The sequence below is a fragment of the Chiloscyllium plagiosum genome, chromosome 15, assembly GCF_004010195.1.
Source record: "Chiloscyllium plagiosum isolate BGI_BamShark_2017 chromosome 15, ASM401019v2, whole genome shotgun sequence".
Classification (NCBI taxonomy): domain Eukaryota; kingdom Metazoa; phylum Chordata; class Chondrichthyes; order Orectolobiformes; family Hemiscylliidae; genus Chiloscyllium; species Chiloscyllium plagiosum.
Window position 1 is genome coordinate 8891821 of NC_057724.1, and position 6391 is coordinate 8898211.

A 6391-nucleotide genomic window follows, 5' to 3' on the forward strand; every position below is an offset into this window, starting at 1 on the left:
AAGATATACTTGCTGTAGAGGGAGTGCAAAAAAGGTTCACAAACTAATTCCCGTGAGTGTCCTACAATTAAAGATTAAAGGGTCTTTACTCTCTGGAATTCCTCTCTGTTCTTTTTTGAGGAGAATGAATAGTGACCTCATTCAAACTTCTTAAGAATCAACTGATAAAATGTTGGAAGGATGCTTCCCCTGTAGATGGGGGGGGGGGGTCTCAAACCAAGCGACACAGTTTCAGAAAAAGTGGCAAGCCATTTATGTCAAAAATGAGGAAGAATTTCTTCTTTCAGAAGAGGTTAAATTTTTACAATTTGTTTTCCGTTTGGGTGTTAGGGTAGATGATGAGCCATAAGCATATTGAATGCTGGACGAGCTTGAAGGGCTGAATAGCCTATGCTTGCTACAATTCCTTCTATTCTAATGTGAATATAGGGAACTACAAAATTTTAGCCCAGAAAATATGAAAAATGTTGATGCATGTCAAAGTTGTTGTATGATTGAGAAGTGCTGGTTTTTCGATGCACTTGAACACTTAGGGGGCAAAGTGGCTCAGTGGTTAGCATTGCTGCCTCACAGCACCAGGGATCCAGGTTCAATTCCACCATCAGGCCACTGTCTGTGTGGAGTTTGCACATTCTCCCCATGTCTGCATGGGTTTCCTCTGGTTGCTCTGGTTTCTCCCATAGTTCAAAGATGTGCAGGTTAGGTGGATGGCCATACTAAGTTGCCCATAGCATCCAGGATGTACAAATTAGATGGATTAGCCATGGGAAATGCAGCGTAACAGGGACGGGAAGGGTATGGATGGAATGCTCTTCAAAAGGTTGGTTTGAACTCTATAGCCCAAATGGCCTCCTTCCACATTGTAGCGATTCTGTGATTTAGGTGATAAAGATTATGGTTTGATTTGGGTTCTATGCTCATAAAAACCTCGCTCAGCTTCTGCACCACTTCCCAGCGATAGTACGTACTGCAACCCTGATATGTGGATACTGCAGGGAGTGCATGGTTAGCAACTTAGGGAATCTGTTTAGGCCTGGACACTGTCAAGTTACTTCAATGCTGTTGGAGCTATATCCACTCAAGCATTTGGCGTTTCCCCCACAGGAGAAACGTGGTTCATCTGCTGAGGTGTCAGCAGATGAACCATGTAGCAGAATATCCAGCTGCGAGTTTTGAATGTGGGGACTCATCAATGGTAATACTGCTGTACACCAAGTGAAGATGGTTATTTGGACATGGAGTGCTCATTGTTATGACCAAACCCCCTCAAAATATTCAGAAGATAGTCTAAACCAGAATGTTTTCTGACTTTAAAGTTAAATGTAAGGTGATGTGTTCCATTCAATTGGTCAAACTAACAGATTTACAATATAGTTAAAATACAACAAAAGAAAGAAGGAATTGAAACAATTGTATTGGAAGATTTAACAGATTAGATACAGCTGATACAGTAACTATTCCTAATTAACTGTTCCAATACAGTAACATCCCACAAATACACCCTTGGCAAAAAGCAAATTTAGAAAACAGATTGTCTCACATGCAACTCCCATTGCATAAAGAGAATCCAAGCTTTTGTTACCACGAGAGGGAGAAAATAGCTTTCCCTTCTTCAAGCTTCCAACAGCAACTGCTAAAAGCTAAACTAATAACCCTGGTTCTATGGGAGTTCGACCACACCCATTCAGGCTGCTTCTTTAGTTCCAACTTAAAAAAAAAACAAGGCTTTGTTTATCTTCTGAATCTCGACACCTGTCCCCCAATCTGTGTCTCAATGAAATCAAGAAAAAAATACAGCTTTTAAAGCTGCAGAATCATCACATGAATTGCCTGGAAATTGTGTGCCACAAACAATATTTGTTACTCATCAAGCATTTCTTCAACATTGTTCAGGTCTTGCTGCATGTGGGTTTGGATTGCTTTCCATTTGGAGGAGTTAATAATGGAACTGAACTCTGTGCTAACATCAGTGAAAGCAGGAAATGGAGTCAACATTTTCATAAGGAGAATGATGACAGAAACTTGATAATCAACCAAATCCCTTTCTGTTTCATCTTTTAGCTGTTTCATGAAACACTTGTTTCCTTCTACTCTGTACTATTTTGTGGTTATCCATAATGAGCTTATCAGTCACGGAGATAACTATCTTCTGATAGGCTCTGCCTCCCTTGGTAGGTTACAGTGGCTCCCTGGAGACAACTAACCTCCTATTTAGTATCTTCCATGGATTTTATCAGGGATTTGGTTTACTGCCACGGCTAGGAGGTGATACAAAATGGTGCCAATGGCATGGAATCAATTCCTATCGTCCATTTGTGGAGATCCTGCTTCATTGGATGTGCTGGTCTTGTGGTAGTGCACAAAATTTAAGTAAGAAAATTATCTCTCTCTCTCTTTCTAATGGATGGAAATGAGTGTGGTCTGTTGCGACCAAGGATTAATGATGATGAATTTAATACCTCCTCCTATCTTCCCCGGACCATGACCCCACCATGGAATGTCAGGCTATTGTATCAGCTACAGTCCCTAATCTCATTTCATTTAGTTTCATGTAGATGATGAATACTGGAACTCAGCACTATCTTTTTGTGATATGCCACTCAGCAGTTCACTATCTTCCTAATGCCACCTTCCTAATCTTTTCTACCTTCAGTCATGTTCACTATCATAGCCCAGAAGGATTAGAGCTCCGATCTCTGGAGCAGACATTCATTTTTAACCCTCATACTGCTTTTCTTTGTGACCCACTGGCATTTCTTTTTAGCCAAAAGCTAGAGAGCTTTTTGCTGCAGTTTCTTGTGATGTTCAACACCAAAGTTAAGGTATCTCTCATTTCTTCAAGGTTAGAATCTGAGTGTTCAGATCATTGGTGGGAACCAACATATTCTCAATGATCCGCTGTCCAATGTTGAATGTTCTGTACTCAGCAAAGGTCTCAGTGTCCCCACCTTAATGAATTTCAGGCAAGACATGATGTTGAACTCTTCTTCCGTCATCTTTGCCTCCGTGCCCATTTCTTTGGACAAGAGTCCTCTTCCCATCCCACAGATTCCTTTGCCCAGCTCCAACACTCTCCCTCTCTCTGGTCTTCTGCCTGTACTCGATCTGTTCGTTGAGACATTGCTCACCTCAATTTCTCTGCACCCCTCACCCATTTAAACCTGTCTGTTCCTGAACTGACTGCACTCTGTGCACTCAGATCCAACCCTGACTTTGTTATTAAGCCTGCTGATCAGGGTGGTGCTGTTGTAGTCGGGGATACTGGTCTCTACATTGCAGGGGTGGAGTGCAGTCTCTCAGATACCCCCTCCTATCTCCCCTTGGACTAATGACCCCACCATGGAACATCAGGCCATTGTATCATCTATGATCAGTAACCTCATTTCATTTGGTGATCTCTCTCTGCCCCCCCCCCACCCCCTCCAAGCTGACAGTAATCTAAACCCACATAGCTTATTTCTACTTCCGTCTGAAAATCTACAAACAGAACTGCTCCTACCAGACAGAACTCATTTCTTCCTACCTTGATTTGGTCTTTTCTCTCCTGGTCCAGGCCCTGTGTATTTAACATTTGCGATTCCTCTGATGCTTCAAGAGGAATTCCAAATTTGCAAGCTCCAGCCACCTCCTCTTCGCCATGGACATGCAATCCCTGTACACGTCTATTCCCCATCAGGATAGTCTCAGGGCTCTCTGCTTCTTCCTGGAACAAAAACCTGAACTGTCCTCATCCTCCTCTGCCTGGGCAAGCTCATCCTCACCCTAAACAACTTCTCTTTTCATTCCTCTCATTTTCTTCCGGTCAGAGGGGTGGCCATGGGTAGGCACATGGGCTCCAGTTATGCCTGTCACTCTGAGGGGTAAATAGAACATTCCTTGTTCCACTCCTATTGTAGCCCCCACCCATAACTTTTTCTTCAATATATCAATGATGTCATTGGTGCTGCTTCCCTCTCTCATCTAGAACCGGAATGGTTTATCAATTTTGTTTTCAATTTCCAGCCCACACTCAGTTTCACCTGGTCCACCTCTGACTCCTCCCTTCCCTTTCTTGACATTTCGCTTTCTATTTCCAGTGATAGACTGGCCACTAATATCGACTATAAGCTCACCTACTTCCACACTCATCCACAACAAACATCCTTGCACTCTGCTTCCTGTAAAAACTCTATTCCATTTTCCTAATTCCTCTATCTCCATCGCATATGTTCCAATGAGGCCAACTTTGACAAGGGAGCCTCAGAAATGTCCACCTTCTTGCTGAACCAAGGATTCCCCAGCACTATTGTTGACAAGGCCCTCAACTGCGTCTGATCCATCTCCTGCAATCCCAACCTCACCCCCCTCTTCCCCTCCCACAATAGCAAGAAGGATCCCCTTGTCCTTACCTACCATCCTATCAGATCATCAGCACCATTTCTGCCATCTCCAGCGAGATGCCACTACCAGACACATATTGCCGTACCCTTGGCCACCTTCCAGAGAGACCATTTCCTCCAGGATAACCTGGTCCGCTCTTCCTTCACTCCCAACACCCTCCCACAGCCCCATGGCCCCTTTCCCTGCAACTGCCAAAGGTGTAACACCTGCCCATTTACCTCCTCAGTATCCAAGGGCCCAAACTTACCTTCCAGGTGAAGCAGCACTTTACCTGCACCTCTCACAATCTAGTCTACTGCATCCGCTGCTCACAAAATTGTCTCTACTACACTGGGGAAACGAAGCGTAGACTGGGTGAACGCTTGGCAGAATGTCTACATTATCCCTGCAAACATGACCCTGAGCTTCCAGTTGCCTGCCACTTTGACACAAGACCTTGTCCCTAGCCAATATCTTTGTCTCAGACTTGCTGCAATGCTCCAACAAAGCTCAGCGTAAGCTGGAAGAACAACACCTTATTTTCTGCTTTTGGACCCTGCAACTTTCTGAACTCAATATCAAGTTCAATAACCCTCAACTACACATATCAGGCCTTGTTATCACGAAGTCTGCTATTACACATCAGCCATTATTAGCCACTAACGGTCTCCATTAACAGTTATTCATCCTCCGAGCCAGATCATTGTCCACTCCTTTGTCTATCCAACTGTTATTCTCTCTCCTTGGGCTCCTGCCCTACCTACCGTTTACTTCTTACCCTCTCCTATCACCCTATCTTCTACATTAAAAAAACGGCATTTTCTTCATTCCCATTAGTTCTGAGGAAGGGTCACCGGACCCAAAACATTAACTCTGGTTTCTCTTCCCAGGTGCTGCTGGAGCTGCTGAGCTTTTCCAGCAATTTGTTTTTGTACCATCAGTTACCTGTTGTCTTCAATGTTCCATGCAGATTAACTCTCCATCCATCAGTGTTAAGGACTGAGACATCACACCAATCATTTCAGGGATGAACTCTTTCAATCTCTCTCTGGTGTATAATATGGCCAGAATAGTAGTCAGAACTTCACATGGGTTTCTGCATCTACAGTGACTGAGCAGAGCCTAGAAAGGCCGAGACCTTGCAATAGGGGCCCTCCAATACTGTCCTTCTGTCCAACACCCTCCTTGCTCATTTGTGATGTGTGACTCATTAGGTCATAAGTCACTGCCTTTCCTTGTTGGTCTCACTGAGCTGAGTGTATCTGAGCTGTGTTGATGGTGTGTGTGAGTCCTCTGCTGCTTATTGGAGCCCAGTGATCGCCAGCTCCGGTTATTGGCTTGTACAGAGAGGACAAGAGTCAATTCTCTCATAACTCACAAGTCACTTTGTTAATGTAGTTACACAACATGTGTGTAGCTTATACATTTGTTGGCATAAACCAAAAGTTAGAACGTATTTGTGCACACAACTAGGGTCCTCTGATACTCCTTGAGTAGTCACAAAATATAAAAGCTAATACCCAAGCAGGATAGCTGCTGATGACGACAAGGGCTGACGCTGGCCAGGTGCTTCTTTCCCTGCCTCTCTCTCAATGTTGTCACTGTATTCTTGATGTAGGGTTCACTTCTGTGATGGTCAATCTCTGGATTTTCCACTGGCTCCATGTCCAAGAGTCATCTTCTTATTCCTTTCCTTTCTAAATGTCTGTCTCTGCGCCATTGGGTCAGGCTCATTTGCTTTACCTTATTGGCTCTGGCCCACCATCTTGGGCAGCTTGTCCAAATAAGGGGTTTGCATTACTTCATCTTCTTTGATATTACTTCATCTTTCCAAGAAACTTGATATAAACTGGTTTCAAGCAGCTCACACCAGTATCTGGACACAGGCTATTTTAGTTCACAAGCCACTTCTTCCTAAGTGCTGAAAATGTGTTGCTGGAAAAGCGCAGCAGGTCAGGCAGCATCCAGGGAACAGGAGAATCGACGTTTCGGGCATAAGCCCTTCTTCAGGAATCCTGAAGAAGGGCTTATG